The sequence below is a fragment of the Lissotriton helveticus genome, chromosome 6 (genome assembly GCF_964261635.1).
Source record: "Lissotriton helveticus chromosome 6, aLisHel1.1, whole genome shotgun sequence".
Classification (NCBI taxonomy): domain Eukaryota; kingdom Metazoa; phylum Chordata; class Amphibia; order Caudata; family Salamandridae; genus Lissotriton; species Lissotriton helveticus.
The window spans coordinates 396423349-396441745 of NC_136067.1; positions in this window are offsets into that span (position 1 = coordinate 396423349).

Here is an 18397-nt window from a genome sequence, read left to right on the forward strand (position 1 = left end):
CCTGCAGGAGACTAGTATACCTGGGTGACTCGGTGAACAAATACAGCCGACACCACATCCAGCTGGATATTCCGGCTGACGGAGAGCCTGCAGATACGCCCGAGGGCTAACGCAGCAGAAGGGAGCCCTTTAACCGCGACAACGCCCGCCACGTTTCAGGAAAACATGGCTGAGCCAGGTACGGGGCGTATTTTTGTAAACAGGGTGGGAATAGACAGGGAAGGTAGGGGCACTGGATAAATGGCCAGCACTTGTTTTGACGGATGCTCACATCTCTTCAAACTTGGTTTAATCAGCCTCAAACTTTCTTCCCTCCTGTTAAAATGTTAATGTTCAAGCCCGATAGAGGCCCATAACCTACACCTCCCTTTCTCCCTTCTACACTGGCCTCGATTTCCCTTCCAAGCACAGGTGATTTGGGGTTCACCGTGTATTGTTCAATTAAGGACAAGCAAGTTACTTACCTGGTTTCTTTAGTTTTCTCCTTCCGAGGGGCATTGCGATTTCACCCACAGGACTCTCTTCCAGAATGAGAAAAGGAAGGACATTACAAGTCAAAGGACTCTTGGAATGAATACATACAGACATAAAAACAAAGAGAAGACAACTCTGAAGCAAGCTGTTGACTAAAAGCCTTGATAAGGACACTTTTGTTCCACTGGCCAATCCAGAGCCTAGTGAAGAAATTAACAGAGAATGTTTCAAGGGAAAGTTAACGAGAGCTTCTTCATTGTTTTATTTTATTACTCTAAAGTTTGCAGGAAGCTTATTTCATTTATTTACTGGGTCAAATAAACAACACAACCTTTCAGCATAACATTAAATCATTGTTTCCTTCTTTTCACAGCTTGGTGTCAAGCAATAAAAACAGTGCAAACTTGATATGAATGAATTTGCAAACGTGTTGGTCTATAAAGGGGGTCTACATGTTTCAGCCATGACGATTGTAATCCGATATTCGCCTTCCTCAGGACATAGATGATAATGCTACTGCAAAAAAGTGTGTGTGAAACAAAATCAAAATACCTTAATAACAGGTAGGTGGAACGTTACAACCTACAATCACCTGCGGTCTTCATTACGAAGAATATACAGAATTTGTCCCGTCACCTGGGGAAAAAAGCATAGTGACATTCTATTCAATGTTTATACCTCAATCATTTCAGTATGTACTTAAAACAACTTTGTATCACTAAAGGAACTATTTCACTATATATGTTCCTATCATTTCTTAATCATTTGTGCATTCAAGATATTTATAAAGTTCATTTTCTTACCTGTTCATATACGAGCGAAGTTCTCACCACTCCTGGCAGCAGCTCAGGGTGTGAGGCACTGCTCTATGGGGAGTAGAAAATCTGGTTTCATGCAACTGTGAATATATCATCAATCAGTTTACCCCCCATTTAAAATTAACTCATAAGAACTCTGAATCTGACAGATAGATGAAGGGTGAAGATAGCACATCTGATTCTATAGAAAATGCCCATTTCTTAGGGTATTATACCCTATTGATTTCCCTAGTTAATTTACATATTGCAGGGACCAACAACAGCTGTAGCAATCTCAGGCATTCCGTAGACACTATTATAACAGATCATTGAATAAACAACTATATTACGAAAAGGTATTTGGTATACAGCAATTAAGATATAATGTGAGTTAGATATGTGAATTATGGATCTAACAATCTTGCTCTCCATCTGAATTGATTGACGAATAAAGGCACTTTGTTTGAATGTATACAGTATAAACAAAACCATTTCATAGAACAAAGGTAAAAGGTATGGAAAACCAAATTACCCATGATCCTCCAGAATAAATGTAGTTTTGCGAAGAGGTGTCGATAATGCTTTATGACACCCAATTTTGCACTACTGTTGTTTTTAAGCTGGTAACTGTGCAATGATACACTAATCGAGGCCACAAAATCAGCGCAGTGACTGTTTTGCACTCTTTAAGAAAGGGAAAACTACATTTCTTTTGAGTCTTCACCTTTTTGTAGTTCAGTAATATGGCATCTACACTGGTTTGGTGAATTGTAGCTTAACAATGAAAAGGTGGTTTATGGAAAATAAGACGTGAATTGTCAAGTGATGATGGTGTAATTTTGAGAGACTTAAGGCTGGTTGTTTGCATGATCTTAAAAGAGACAATCATAAACCTGGGGCCGGGGGATGTCCCTGGTGTCGTATGCCGACGACACCCAACTGGTGTTTGCCTTCTCGAAGAAATGCGACTCCAATCCAGGGAAATTTAAAGAGGACCTCCTAGCGTTCTCTGACTGGATGGCAGCAAACTGCTTACATTTGAACGCCAGTAAATCGGAGATTTTTCTGTTTGGAAGGGACCGGGAGTTATGGTCCAAGCAGTGCTGGCTGGACCGCCTAAAACCCGCCCCACTCCCAAAGGAGGTTGTGAAGAATTGGGGGGGGGGGTGATTCGACAACGGCTTGACCTTTGACAAACAATCAAAAGCTGTCGCTGGGGTTTGTTTTGGGCTTCTGCGTGGTCTGAAGCCTCTGCTTGGTTTCTTCCCCCCAAAGCTCGGAACACTTTAGCCTATAAAATGTTCATGTTGTTCCGCACAGGAGGAAGGAATGACTGCCAAAACTAGACCTAACTTATACTTTTAATACTTCACAGCCAATGAACATTAAGCTACGTAAAGTCCCGCTTGGAGCATGTTACCCTAATACTCACCGAACAGGAAGGAATCACTTACAAAACTTTTCCACTGACTTCTTCTACGACTAACGGTTCCAATGAAAAAAATATAAATCTCCAGCACAGTAACTATTTCAATTAGCAACATATTGTGGTGAACTTCTAACCTCTGTGCTCACGTAAGTGTTCCATGAACTGTTACTATGGTAACAAGCAGAAAGCCGTTTGAGAGTAGCGTTGAAATGTACTGGCTGTACAAAAACCGTTATATTTACCCTGGATCCTCTACAAGACAGAAAGGAAAGCCAACTAAAACAAAACACTGTATACCACATTTACAAACCCCTTGTGCCACTTGCGCGTCCATGCCCCCCTCCCTACAAAATGAAAAGTGTGTGGACCTCATACCCCGGGAATAACCATCCCCTGGAAATTTCTGTATTGTGTGACAGGAGCTTGGTGGCCCTCTGCCTCGTGCCCTCGAAAGCCCTGGAGACCACCACGCCCAGAGCCGGTTCCTGCAGTGTCCCGGGGTGCCTACCCCCAGGATACGGCTGTTTGCTATGAGAGGGCGGAAGTCTTGCGGCTCCCGCCCTCCCATAGCAAACTTAGTTTGAACTTTGAAAGACACAGCAGTGAAATCTGTTCTCACTTTCAAAATCCAAACAAGATTGCATATCCACATGCAACTTAGCATCTCCCAATGCGTAAAAGTAATGCCAGCTCCAGAAGGACACGAGGAGTCGGCGGGACCGTGGGGGCATTGAAGGCTCCGTCTTTTTTATAGATAGGGTCACGTGTGTAGTGACGGATGCGCTGGATGGGTGTGGTGTGGGTGTGTACCAGCCATGAGGGACTGTGTGTGCTGATCTGACAACTAGACCTGGAACTAAGAAATCACTACAATGGAAATCTGGGCCATATACTGTTGTTGTGTTTTCCTGGTAGCGTAGATAGGGTCACGTATGTAGTGACGGATGCGCTGGATGGGTGTGGTGTGGGGGTATACCAGCCATGAGGGACTGTGTGTGCCGATCTGACAACTAGACCTGGAACTAAGAAATCACTACAATGGAAATCTGGGCCATATACTGTTGTTGTGTTTTCCTGGTAGCGTAGATAGGGTCATGTGTGTAGTGACGGATGCGCTGGATGGGTGTGGTGTGGGTGTATACCAGCCATGAGGGACTGTGTGTGCCGATCTGACAACTAGACCTGGAACTAAGAAATCACTACAATGGAAATCTGGGCCATATACTGTTGTTGTGTTTTCCTGGTAGCGTAAGCACAGTGGGCTGTACCAACATATTCAGACTCGATTAATTTACACCTCCCCCGGGGTTTTTAAATGTTGGAAACTGCAGAAGCTGGTCTTGGGGCATGGCAGTCTCCAGGGCCTTCGAGGGCTCTGGACATAGGGTCACACAGTCTGCCACACACAATACACTAAAAAGAAGAGAAAGTGATAAGAGATGATTTCTGACGTGTTTAGGCTTCAGAGCCTGGATAATCATTAAATGGGGTCTTGCAGTGAAGTGCATACTTATTCTGGAAGAAGCCTTTCCGGGTCTTGCAAAAGCAAGTCATCTTTAATAATTGCCTCTCGCTGCGTGTACATGCAAACATATCTGATTTGCTTGTATGTTAAAAACAGAAACTTTCAACTTCTATTTTTGATTGCTTGTGAAGCATTGTAAGAAGACTATTCACCTGTGAGGATTTCCAAGTGCTGGAGGAGTATGTGGGGGGATTTGTCCAGCGTTCGTCATTCGAAAAGGCAGGTGTTATGGCTCTTCCTGAATGATTTTGTTGTATTTCTATCTAGGACCCTAATTCAATATTCCTGATTTATGCCCTTATATGGCTATAATAAATAATATCCTTATAAAGGCATAAGAATCATATCCATATTTAGTAATAGCCCATGCAGTCCAAATACGGCAAGGCTACTCCCCTAGACTCCTAGAAAGTACAACGCGTTCTTTAAACAAACCAAACCTCCAGCAACCTGGAAATTCCCCTTGCTTTTGTTTTGATTTGTCCAAGAACTCTTGTGAGCACTGAAAGAACGGCCAGTTCTTAGTGACATCTTTATTGATGTCTTATGTCCAACCTTACGTCAAATCTGGCACCTTTCAGGTATAAATATACCAACGTTGCCTTAAGCAAACACACAGTGGTTTGGAGCAGAGCTGCTATCTACTTGCTCGAGAGCCCAGCTGATGCAAGAGCCCACGGACACCGCCCCTCCCTTTTGACGCACTGAGAAAGACGCTGTCTTTTTCTCCAGCCGATAAAATCCAGCTCCGGTGTTTCCAGCCACCCTTGCGGGTTGCCAGGATATCGAGTCCTGAGAAAGAGATACCAGACCTCCTGCTTTCTATTACCCAGGTACGGAGCTGACTAAACCCTTAAAGAGAATTCTTGCTTCAGATTCTTGGCAAAAACCAACTTAACTTAAACTGCTACTTACTTACTCCTTCCCACGTATCAGTCTTAGGTCAGGTACACCGGTGTAGGTGTATTTAGAAGCACCAGTTGAGTACGTTAGTCAATTTATTTATGTATGTATATATTTTATCTATTTTAAAGTATCATATGGCTAAGAAACCATATCAATACTTTTACAGTGTTATTTTATAATACTCCTTATACTGTACGCACTTTACTTTACTATAAGTATTGCAATTGTGGCAATTCATTTCTCTTGCATGATAAAGAAGACTGCTCAATAAATAACACCTTTTATTGAAAACGCCCGTCTCTCTATTCTCTGCTCTCTGGTGAAACTAAGTATGCACGATTGACTGAGTAAAACAGCTGTCTATTGTTTCCACACGACTCTAGAGATACACTCTTATTCTGAGGGAGCAAAGTTGTCATGTTTTATGGTTGTCAGAACCTAATCCCTTCTTATCTATCCAGGGAATTTAAACTCCTCCTTGTTTATTCGAGAACGTTTCTTGTGACCTCTGAGCTAGCTGGCAAAACTAATTAAGTCTAATATAGTCAGTAGAGACCTAGTCGACCTCAGTCCTACGTCTACACTGCTGTTTATATTATTCCAATGCGCAGAGCCTATTGGGAATATAGAAACTACACTACATTTTCAGTGTGGGGGGTTCATCTGATGCCGAAGGATAGTTTTTTCCATGTCTTGGTCATGATGTACGAGAAGGGTGTGCCTCTTATGTGGTTATCTCATTACAGAGGATTGCAGCCAAGGCCTGGTCAGAGGCGTGGGCCCCCCTCTGGGCCACCCATTATAAATAAAAACATTCCCCCCGGGATTTGGCCAATGAACAATAAAGCGGGCTTCATTTTTTTTCTTTTTTTTCACAGCATACGCGTAACTTACCGCGAATTTAAACAAAAAAAAAGTTTTTTGCCTAGGGGGTCCTTGTGGGACCCCCTGAGCAGGCATACGGGGTCAGGGTGTTTCTACCCTGCCCCCTTTGCATGTTTTTTGTGTTTCCTTTGCTGCTTTCTTGTGTCTCGGTTCTACCGAGGCACAAGATGGCTGCCAACACTTCCTGGTTTGGCGTGTTGACAGACTGTCGACAGCCAATTAGCATGCAGCTCGTGCTCGTAATGGTACGCATACTATCCTCGGACAGTACTCGTACGTACCTTGTCTATAGATTTATCTATGATTTTACTTTAGATTTTCTCTGAAACTACTGATCGAATTTACACCATTTAACAAAAAGTGTAATCTGCGAACCAAACTCTACCTTTATGCCAAATTTGGTATAATTCCGTTCAGCACTTCAGGCTGTAGCCTCACTTAAAGGTCCCTATGGAAAATTGCATGGGGAAAACATGTTTTGGGACCCCCGTTTTTCTCACCCCAAAACTTTCAGGGCAGGAGCGGAGCAGGCCATTTTCTTGGAGAATTTCGCGTGTATTCGTCAACCGGCGGCAAGGTTATTCCTAATAGAATGTTGTGGATTTCCTATGGAAACTAGGGCCTAACTATAACTACCTACTGGCGACCGCCAGTAGGTAATATGTATTTAATATAAATTTAAAAGCAAAAAAAATAATATTCTTTTAGTTGTAATAAACTTATATTACTTTTAAATGCAATTTCGCGGAGTCGCGCTAGGTGCGTGTTGCGTGTACGCACCCAACGCGGATACCATGTGACCAAACAAAAGAGATTAGGATGGCGGGCGATAGCCACTGCAGGCCTGGCGGGGGCAATCTGCCTGCCATCCGCTCCGGAATGACCCCCTGCCATATTAGTATGGCTGGGGGGTCCGCGGCGGACGGAAAGACCGTCTGCCGCTTTTCCGCCGTTGTCGCCTTGCGGCCGGGGCGAAAAGGGTTTATATGGTGGCGGTGTCTGTCTGACACCGCCAGCCATATTAGCATGGGCTTTGAACAATGCCTTTCCGTGGTGGCAATGCCTTCCTGCCATTGTGGCGGGCAGTGCTGAGTGTACCGCCCTCCACAATGATAGGAATGCAGTATGCCCCCGCCACTGTGGCGAGCGCATCCTAATGCTGCCCACGGGACCCCCGCCCTTATGTCGGGCGGTCCCTTTCACCAACAGGATGGCAGGCAAAGTCTGCCCGCCATCCTAATGGACCCATTACTGTTCTAACTATTGAAGTACCCCACCCATTTCCATCACTCTTCTTAGACCTTCCTTAAGAGAAAACCTGTTCTGAGAAGAACCTCACTTTTTCTTCTTAGGAAAATACAATTCGTTTTTGGAGAAAAAAATGGCTTCACCGCAGGGACAATCATCTGATGATTTTGTTGCTGAACATTTTCTTCCAGGACCTCCCCGTCCTGAAAAGTTCACATCCATCAGATGGAGTTTTTTTACTTTTCTGGGGGGGGCAAAAGAAATGTAATGCCACCAAGGTGACATGCAAGATTTGTCAGGCAGTGCTGTCCAGAGGAGATCCAAACAAGAAATACTCCTGTGGCACTGCAAGTATGCGCTAGCACCTCCAATCCATGCATCCTGTGAACTATGCTCAAGAAGAATGTAGAAGACTGTGCCAAAATGCACCTCCACTACCAGAAATACCAAGTACCTCTGTGGCATCACCTTGAACATCGCCACCAGACATACGTCCCCAGTTTGTGAAAGTTAGAATGCACTGCATGTCGTGCAATCATTTAATTTGCTATGGGGAACAGTCAGTAGACATAGTTTGCAGAGCAATTGATAACCATTAATGCTAGTTTTTTTTTAATTCTTTCAAAGTCCTGTTGACTTTTTTTCATTTTAAAAAAAATGAAAAAAAGAAGAAAACGTTAAAAATAAATAAATATATAAAAGTATAAAAAACAAAAAAAAGTTTTTTTCAGAACTAACTACTTTGGTTAAAGAAAGAGCTAAATTTGTATGCTAGTGTATGAAAGTTTATTTGAATAAATACCTACTACATGATTGAGTGAAAGAAAGCATTTGTGGTGTATGATAAATGTGTAACTGCATAATTATAAGGAAATTATAGGATACTAAAAGCTCTTTATCTACAGCATGCTAAGGTACTTCTGAATCACAGGGATGCAACATATATATATACATATAATGCAACTCTGTGCTTCTCTCTGCACTGGTGCTTAAACTACATCCGCATTGTGACAAAGGCACCCTTGCACCATTGTGCAAGAATATCTGTGTCATGTATAGTTTATTTTTGTACAAAAAGGCTCACCTTCCTGCACAAAAACAATCAATGAACACATTTTTCTCCTTCAATCTATGGTGTGCATTTTAGCATATATTGAAAGAGAAAAAATGAAGAGAAATGTAATGAAGTCTCCTTGTTGTGCATCACTATCACTATGTTACAAAAGCGACATATTGTTGGCATAGGATGCTCTCTATACATATCTGTTGGTTTAGTTGGTTCCCAGTGACACTCTGGGGCAGATTTACAAGATCTCTGCGCCACCAGTACATCACTTTTCGTGATGTACTGGTGGCGTAGGGGGCTCCTCCTTATTTACAAGGAGAGGAAAAGTCACCATGCGTGACTTTTCCTTTCCTTGTAAATACGGCCCCTACACATGTAGCACTTTGCGATGATTTGGCATTTCGTGGGTGTTGCTGTGGGTGTTCCCATGCAACACTCATGGAAAAAGACTCATCTCCAGGTTAACAAGAAATCGTCAATCTGTAGATTTGTCTGAATGCTACGCCACCCTAGAGGTGGCATTGAGAGGCACAACAAGAAGAAATGTTTTCATTTCTTCTCTTTTTTTCCTCTTTCAATATGTGCTGTATTCTATAGCATGCATTGAAAGAGGAAAAAGCTTTAAATGATTTTTTTTGCGTAGTAAGTTGCTCCTTCCTGCACAAAAACAATCTAACCATGGCACAGGCATCCTTGCTTCATGGTGTAAAGGTACCTGCGCCGACGCTTGGCAGCTGTTTCTGCACCAGCGCAGGGGAGAGCACAGGAATGCAACATATCATTGTAGATATGTCGCATTCCTGTGCTCTGAAAGTGCCGCAGCGTGCTGCAGCCAAAGGGCTTGTGGTACCACACTGCACCACTTTTTTTTAAAAATCTGATCCTCAGTATTCATGTTAACTTTATCCTGTAACTAAAAACAACCACAGAGCATCTTTCCACATATATCTACTCCGTCCTTCTCCATTTTCTCAACTTTTGTGTAAACACAGGTTATTGTGCATTTTAATACTTAGTTAAACTTACCTGCACAATAATATAAATAAAAAAGGCTAGACATTTTTTTTTCAATTTAAAATAATAAATACATTTGAATAAATTTGATAGTTTAGAATTATAATCTGTAAAAGAGAAGGAAAAATACAGTTATAATACACAGTATTATGCTTTTTAGAAAACAGAATAATTTTTACATTTCACAAATTTTTTTCTTTGTGTTTTTTGCTGTTCTCCGAATGTATTGAATTTCACTTGAAACAGTGATTTCAATCGTACTCATCACATAACAGCGGGCAGAAAAAAAACCAATAAGTAAGATTGTTTAAAAAGAAAAAATCCATCCCGAATAAAACACCATAAAAAACAAATCACACATATATAAAATGCTTACTGGTAAGAACATTATTGGGTACATGCATCAACGTTTCCGTTTGCAATTCCTAAATTGCGAAAATTAAGGAATCGCAATTTAAAAATCGCAAACGGCAATGCATGAAAAAATCGCAACTTTTTTTGCGATTCCTTATTTTTCCTTAATTGCGATTCACAATTTGCGAATCGCAATTAAGGAAAACCTTCCCATTGATTCCTTTGGGCCAAAAGGCCCATAGGAATGAATGGGAAGGCATTCACATTTTGCGATTTTCAATTTGCGAATTCGCAAAATGTGAATGCAATTTCAAGGGTGCAGGGGGGGTCCAAAGAACCCCTCCCTGCACCCCTGAAATTTAACTTTAAATGCAATTTACACACACACATGCCCCAAGGACATGTGTGTGTGTAAATTAAAACTTTCAAATATGTAACTTGTGCATGGTTGAAAGTTTTCGGTAAATTAGCATGAAGTTGAACTTCATTCTAATTTACCCCTTCCAATTTGCGAATTCGCAATTTAAAAATTATTATGCATTGCATTTAAGAAATCTCAAATTGCGATTTCTTAAATGCAAATGTAATTTTAGAAATCGCAACATGGAAAAGCATGATGCATCCAAAATTTGAGAATTGCATTCGCAAACGGCCAAAAACTTACGATTCGCACCGTTTGCGAATGCAATTCTCAATGATGCATGTGGGCCTTGATAACTTAAATGTATAAACACTATAAATGCTGTTGCTTAAAACTATACGCTGAGACAATGTGCAAGAAAAAGTCTGTAATTCAAATAACAACCTTTCCTTAAGGCTAAGTGGTATTCTTGCAATCCGTTATATTGAACTTTTGCAACTGTAATTGCATTAATACATATAAATAAATTCCTCAGTTCCAAATATTGTTCCTAAAACTTTGGTTTTCAAAAAAAATATTAGGTAGGAATTAGATAATTTGCTTGGCAAACGTTGTTTAAAAACCAACTGAGCATCATTACAAAGTGTCTACCCTTTTTCACATTTTAGATAAGCAGGTTAATGCCCAGATGTTGTGGAAGGACCATCATGGAAAATTATTGCTACGGCTACAAAAGTCCTTCCTGATATTGATAGTTGACTTGCTACAAAATGTTTTATTAAAGTTTTTATTTTTTTGCCATCAGCTGTACAACGTTGCATCATTAAAATTATATATTGTCCCTATCTTTGTATAAATAATGTTGATAACATTTCTGATTTGCTTTGGCTGCACTCCATGTTCTGATTCGCTGCTTTAACTAGTTTATTGAAAGACACTGATTTACACTCTGGCAATGTCAAATATATAAATCTTTCAGTGTCTATGTTAGTGCTACATGTATACATACACTTTTCAGAATAATGTTCCCATTTATAACAAAGGCCAAAAAGGTTTTTAAGTTGTATACCTTCATTTTCCAATATGGTTAGGATATAAATTAGAAATTCCTGAGCATCTTGTTGGATATTTTGCGTAAATAGAACCAAAACATACATCCAAAAGATTACGAATATCACAAACACTTTGTATTTTACTTTTATCAGTTCTTAATTTTTCATAAACAGAATGCAACAAAGAACATAATCGTTCTTCCCGATTCTCTATAATTTAGTGTTTCAAACCTTTAAGAAAAAAACAATGACCACTACATAAAAAAAAAAATAGACGTAACATAAAATAGACGTAACATAACATAACATTAGCATAGCAGTTGACACCTGAACTATTTTCAAACTGATAACCAACAATCTCTTCAACAGTGTCCTTTTTCTTTTTGCTTGCAATCACATTATCTTGTTTTTTTTCCTTCTCCATTCCTTTACTACAGATATTCTCATACCTTCTTTTTCGACCGACTCAATGCTTTTCATATGTTCTTCTTAACCTTATTATACTCTCTGACACAGTTTGCATCTGAAGTAACCTTTGTGTCATCAAAATCAATCATAAATAAATAAATAAACAGATAATGTTCTGACTTGCGACAAAGCAACATATGCCATACCCTCTTTAAACACAGTACTTCCAATGTTCACCAAAGCACTATCTACACCTAAACCTTGAGATTTATGAATAGTCACTGCATATGCCAGAGAAACTGGAAACTGTTTTCTACGAACATATAAATATTTAACAAGCAGAAAATGAACTGAACAACGACCAATTATTATTATTTTTTTTTTATTGCAGAGTTTTATATAGCGCGAACTAGACCCGAACCGAATCAGGTATCAGAGCGCTTTACACGTTTTCCAGTTACGTTACATGAGGACACATTTTCATTTTAGGCACGGGGAGATTAAGTGATTTGCCCAGAATCACAGGAGGTTTTGGCATCGTTACCGAGACTCGAACACAGTTCCTCCAGGTCCGAGGTCGAGCGCCCTAGCCGTTAGGCCAACTCCTCTCCCCATTTGTTTCACTTCTTCAATCTGATATTCAATACCATCTTTATTCGGATAACAAAATCCACAACTTGCTCCATTAACTAAACCTTTTTCTACATCCAAATTACGCCTTAAAATTACCCGATAGTTTCTATATACATATAAATTCTTTTCTAAACCACCAATTTTAGATATCGATTTTTCTAAAGAATCTAATTTTGTTTTCAACTCTTCTGTCAAAATAATAGTGATTCCTTCATGCGCAATTTTATCAATGGCTTCTATTTGTATTATTTCTTCATTTTCCAGTTTCAAAAGTTGTTTGTTAAATATAGAACACTCATGCAGAGTTGGCATTAAGCAGATTACAGATTTGTTTTCTGCAATTTTCATATATATTTTCTCAGAAACTACATTTTCATCTGGTAACAAATTGGAAAGTAATCGACCCTGCAAAGCTTCTCTGCCATGTTCTGTCAGTACACCAATTCTTATATCTTGAAGAATAGTTCCATAATCAACATAATTTGCCTGTTGCATATTTGTAATGAGTTCCTTGTATTCAAAATAAGACCAAATGTTTACATTTCCAACACTGCCCAGAGACTTTCTTGTGTCTTCATGCACAAGTGTTTTAAATACTGGTTGTCCTTTTACGGGAGTAGGTTGCAAAATGTCTCCAGAAAACAATGACATGTTATCCTCCAAATAACATGTCATACTCAGTTTTAAGAATTTGTTGCATTCCTAAATGCATAAAAGCAAGCATTAAGTTTGAGGCCATGCTTATCTCATCAAAAATAAGAAGTTTAATTTTCTTCAGCACTCTTGAAACTTCACAACAAGCTTCTCCAGATAACTTGTGAAATTCCAATTTGTTTTCATGCTCCACAGGTAGCATCAATAAACGATGTAATTCCTTTAACGTTGTGTGCTGCTAACCCTGTTGGAGCAGTTACAACACAAGCTAAATGTGACTCAGTTGTTTTCTGTAGATAAGTGGTGATTACTTTTTTTTGGTGTTTTTATTGTGGTGATTTGTCAAGAAAAACAGATGCTACAATTACGTCTGCTTACATGCAGGTATAAGATGAAGAACAATATGTAGGTTAGATTGTGATACACAGCCATTCAGTCCACAACCCTGAGGTCGGACGGCATATCGGTAAAGCAAAACAAAAGTAAAAACTAAATCAAATCCTGCATCGGACACAGAAAGGGTAGTTGCACCACTTTTTTTTTTTTAAACAGAAACAAAACTCAAATAAATAAATCCAGCAGAGAGAGTCAAAATAGCATACATTCTGCTTCAAGGGTCCAGCGCGGACTACTGGTGTTACATCATCTCAGGCACTTATTGGTATAAAACAGAATCACGGGGCTATCAAAAGATTCATAAAAAAACATACACAAATCGCAGTGGAATCAGGTCCGCCATCTCTTAGCGTACACACCCGCCCCTGGATCCTCCACGGGGCATTGACAGTTCTATCGTAGGAGAGTTACACAGTTCGCCATGGTAAGCGTTCCATTGTCCCCATTTCTTGTCCCATATTTTTGGGCAACCTCTTATTTTATACACGGTTTTCTCAGCTATTATGCATTGATCCATTGCAGCCACCCAGCCCACCACCAGCAGTCTGTCCGGGGAGCCCCACCTCATTGCTATGAAGCGGTTGGCTAGCAGAAAACCCAGCGCCACCCATTGTAACTCTGGAACATTCAGGTCGTTGGGCCCCCAGATGTTGAGGACACATTCCCTAGGTGACGTGGAGAGTGGTTTACCCAAGGATCTACTCATTTTACTCAGCGTAGCCTTCCAGAACTGCTGTATCACTGGGCATTCCCATAAGATGTGGTAAAAGGTACCAGGGAGTCCACAACCATGTAGGCACAGTGTATCCGGGCGCCGTCCAATTCTAGCCAGGGTAAGCCAGGGTTAGGGCGGAAATGTACACTCGGTGCAACACTTTTAGTTGGATCAATCTAAATCTGTGACAAATAGCTGATTCCCTCGGGGACATTAGTGCCGACCGCCAGTCCTCCTCATCTAAGGGACCAAGGTCTACCTCCCATTTGGTCCGTAGTGACAGAAAGGAGTCGGGGAGATTATTGCAGAGCTTACGATAGATAAGAGAGATGGCCTTTTCAGGAAGAGGTTCTGACAACAACCTGTCCTCCAAAAGGGAGGTATCAGGTATGGAAGTGAGGTCCGGAAAAGCGGCCTGAATAGCGTGTGTGATTTGCAGGTATCTGAAGAACTCAGTGGGTGCGAGGGCATATTTAGCTTGGCGTTAACTAAACGTCAGCAGTTTACCCTTAAGGACAAGGTCTCCAACCTCAGAAATCCCAATCATGTCCCACCTGTCGAAGCCCTGGAAGAAAGTGGTGATTACTCTAATTAAGAAACTTTTTCCTGTTCCAGCTTGTCCATTGACATACATTCGGATAGGTTGAAAAGATGAGCATGTACATTCTTTCTTTTCATGAAGAAATCCATGGTCAATCTGTTTCTGTTCAACATTTAGTAGTTCTTCCAAGTTTGGTAAGTCCGTTACATCTTCTTGAGCTTGATGCATTACTATTTCCACCTCATTCATGGCAATTGCTGCTCCATTTTCAACAATTGGTTGTCCTAGTGGATCTTGACTCAGCGCAGCAGAACTTTGACTGTGTTGAGAAATGTCTCTAGCAATCTCAACTGTAATAGTACCTTCTTGATCAATTTCATCATTCAACATTTTCACATAATTTTCAAAAACAGTACATTGTATGTTATCTTTACAAGCATTGAAGGAATCTTCATAGATCTGAAAATCTCAAAGTAATTCCAATTCTGAACGCCACGGTTTAAGCAGTTGCAAAAAAGCTAAATAGTAAAATTTCCTTTTATCAGCAGTGTCGCAACTCAGCTTCCTGTGATTAATCAAATTTCCTTTTGTTTGTTTTACCAAACATCCTTCGGATCCAATCACTCCATAGTTTCCATCATTGATGTTCTCAGAAGTATTCCAGTTAAAAAATGTAGTTATGCAGCACTTCATAGAGACATATGTTCTCAAAATATCTGTACTTTCGGGATCTTTTTCTGCTAAATATTCAATTTCTTCCACAGATTTCAGTACCCGATTTCGCATTGCAGCAAGACCTAGACTCACTCAAATGATTCTTCTAGATTAAGAGTATAGACTTGCAGATGATAACCAATCTGAGCATTCATATGCTCCGATTTCTCGATGGGATAACATCTTCAAACTGAAACTGAATAATTTCTTACTTAGACTCTTTTCGTGAGAAATCTCTTCCCACATTTCTTTCAATTCCATCTTTTCTGATTTTGCAATGTAGGACGTTACATATTGAGCAACAGGAATGGAATTGTCCGCAACATATTGAATATCCATGTTAGCATTCCACATGGACAGAATAACTGGATTGTAATCATTTATGTATTTTGACTCTTCACTTCTTAAATTGTAGGTATTTTTGGAGACTTTCTTGTGATGACATGTTGCATAGCTGACATAAAACTATTCACTCTTCCTTTGGATATTACCGGACATGGCAATGAAAAACGATATTTGGTATAGAACTTATCCTTAGACTTGTACTTTTGTCAGCAGTATTTTCCACATCGATGGCTTTGGAATCGTAAGACTTGTTGTCTTAAGTTGTATCCTTCTGTACTTTTGGTTACAGCACATGAGGCATATTCTTCAATGAAAGATAAAACAGTATCATCTGCATCTGTTCTGAATTTTGGGGCATCCTTGATCCATAATAGCATATGTATATGAGGAGCACCTCTTGCTTGATACTCCTTCCTCCAAAAGAAATCCACAACTTCTCCAAGAGGAGTTTTTTTTTTTATTGCTGATAAAAGACATCATAGCTTCAAATGTATGATTAAAATACCTGCATACGTTAACAGGATCCAAAGAGCACAATTCTCCAGGTGTCTTGTATTCAATATTTTTTATATTGGAATTTGCCTCTCGAAGAAATTCAAGTAAATCATCCCAAGCGTACTCAACACAGCTTAGGGTAAGGAACCATGTAGGAGTTCCTAATTTCCGTAGCATACATTTCATTCTACATGACGATGGTACCAATGTTCATTAGTGCCATGCTGACATGCCATTAGATTAATCAGCTGAGATTCTAAATGATCATCCCTCTGGTGCACTTTATCCATAAAATCCTTTGCAGAAACATTTTGCATATGTACCCCTGTTTCCAATATGTGATTGACTGCATATTAAAAAAGTCCAGACAAGTCACGTTCAAACAAAAGATGAAATAAATAAGGGATACATTGTCTAAATCCTGGATCTTCTGCATATAATCTTGTTGACCGATATTCAGATGGAGGAATTTGCATAGGTTGTTCATCATATAGTCATCCTTTGCCTGTTGGAAACAACTGGGGAAAACAACAAGCTTCCAAGCTCTCTTCTCATACACTCATTGGCCTTCCCTTTGCTTTTTTTCATTTGAAACAACTTAATAGTGTTCCCCATCACTTCTTTTGAATGAAGTAGATGTACACTGTAATGTTCATAGATTTCTTCACTTCTTGACATATCCACCTTTTCAATTTGTCCCCTTGATGTTTCAGTATCTTCTGCTAAAACTATTTCTTCTTCTCCGATACACATTTTTATAGTACTCATTGTTTTTATCAAATACAAAGTCGCCTTCTGCCCTTTGCTAGCATCCACTAACTCCTGGCAGATTTTCTTACTCTTAGTTGGAACGCCATTAACTAGAATCACTAGTCATTCATTTTCTACACACTCTACACCAATAGTTTCAACATTTTTCTTTAAATCTAATGGTAAATATACAACTCTTCCTTGTAATCCTCTCTGTAAATCTAAAGGAAGCAATTTTCCTGTTTTAGGATCCATACGAACAATAGCCTGAAATGGGTGAACACATTGAATGAGAATAGACTCATAGGTATTTAAATCTATCAATTCTGGAGTAATAGCAACCAGCTCTAGATTATTATGGACATCTCTAGCAGGCATTTTATTCTCATCTAATTTGTTATAACAATATTTACAAATACGCTGATCAAAACCCAAGTCAAAATAATTCTCTACCAACATGAAGTTGCAAACTCCTTCCACATATCATTATTTTCAATTTTACTTTTTAAATACAGATCAACACTCCTAGTCTGATTTTTATAGTGAGATCGCCGGCAACAAATACAACAGTAATTTGGCCTTTCACCTGAAATCACCTTAAACGTTGTAATTACACCTTCAAATTTGTTGGTACAACTATGTTCAACATTCTCTTCAACAGTTTCTTCTAATAATTTCTGAGTTTCTTCACTTTCTTGTCCAGGACCAAAGTAACAACTATTTGTAATTCATAACACTTTATTCGATATGTTTACACAATATCATAAAAGCAGACAATTAACTTTACAGTAAAAAGTACAAAAATAAAATACCACATAACAAATGGTTACATTAAAAGGGTATAAAATTAGTGCAATCCATTAAAAGTTCAGATCATTTGCTCCAAAGCCAGGGTCAGCAAGTACAAAGAGGCAAATATTAAAATTTAGAACTCTTTCTGGACCTCCTGTGTACTAGGGTTGCATTGAAGCCCTGACTCTAACAATTGCTTTTAAATAAGTAGAAACAGCTGCAATAACGTAGGCATTTTCTAGGGATTTCAAATTATGATAAGCAACTCCCATGATTTAAGTAAAGGTTTCAAAAAAGTTACCCTTGGAAGATGATAATATCTGCAGAATAATATACAATGGAAATTCGACTGTGGAGAAGTATTGTCACATGGGCAATTTTTCTAGATTTCTTGACCATCAATGGGGATTTGGGAAAGATATGATGGTTCTAGAGTTAGATACAGTTGAACCCCTTCCATAATTGTAGACAATTGATACTCAATTACCATACCCCCTTCTATAGACAATCACTTGTCCACCAGATGCTGCAAAACCAGTTTTTTAAGAGTGGATTGGGGCATGTTTATCATGATTGATGGATTAGTAAAAAAATTCAGGGTGTCCCATATCAGTGAGCATAAGTCTCACATATTTAAGCAAATCAATCAATCAATCAATCAATCATAACACTTGTATAGCACACTACTCACCCGGAAGGGTCTCAATGCGCTTGGGGGAAGGGGTCCGCTACTGCTCGAACAGCCAGGTCTTGAGTTGTCTCCTGAAGGTGAGATGGTCCTGGGTTTGCCGAAGGTGGATGGGGAGGGAGTTCCATGTCTTGGCAGCCAGGTATGAGAAGGAT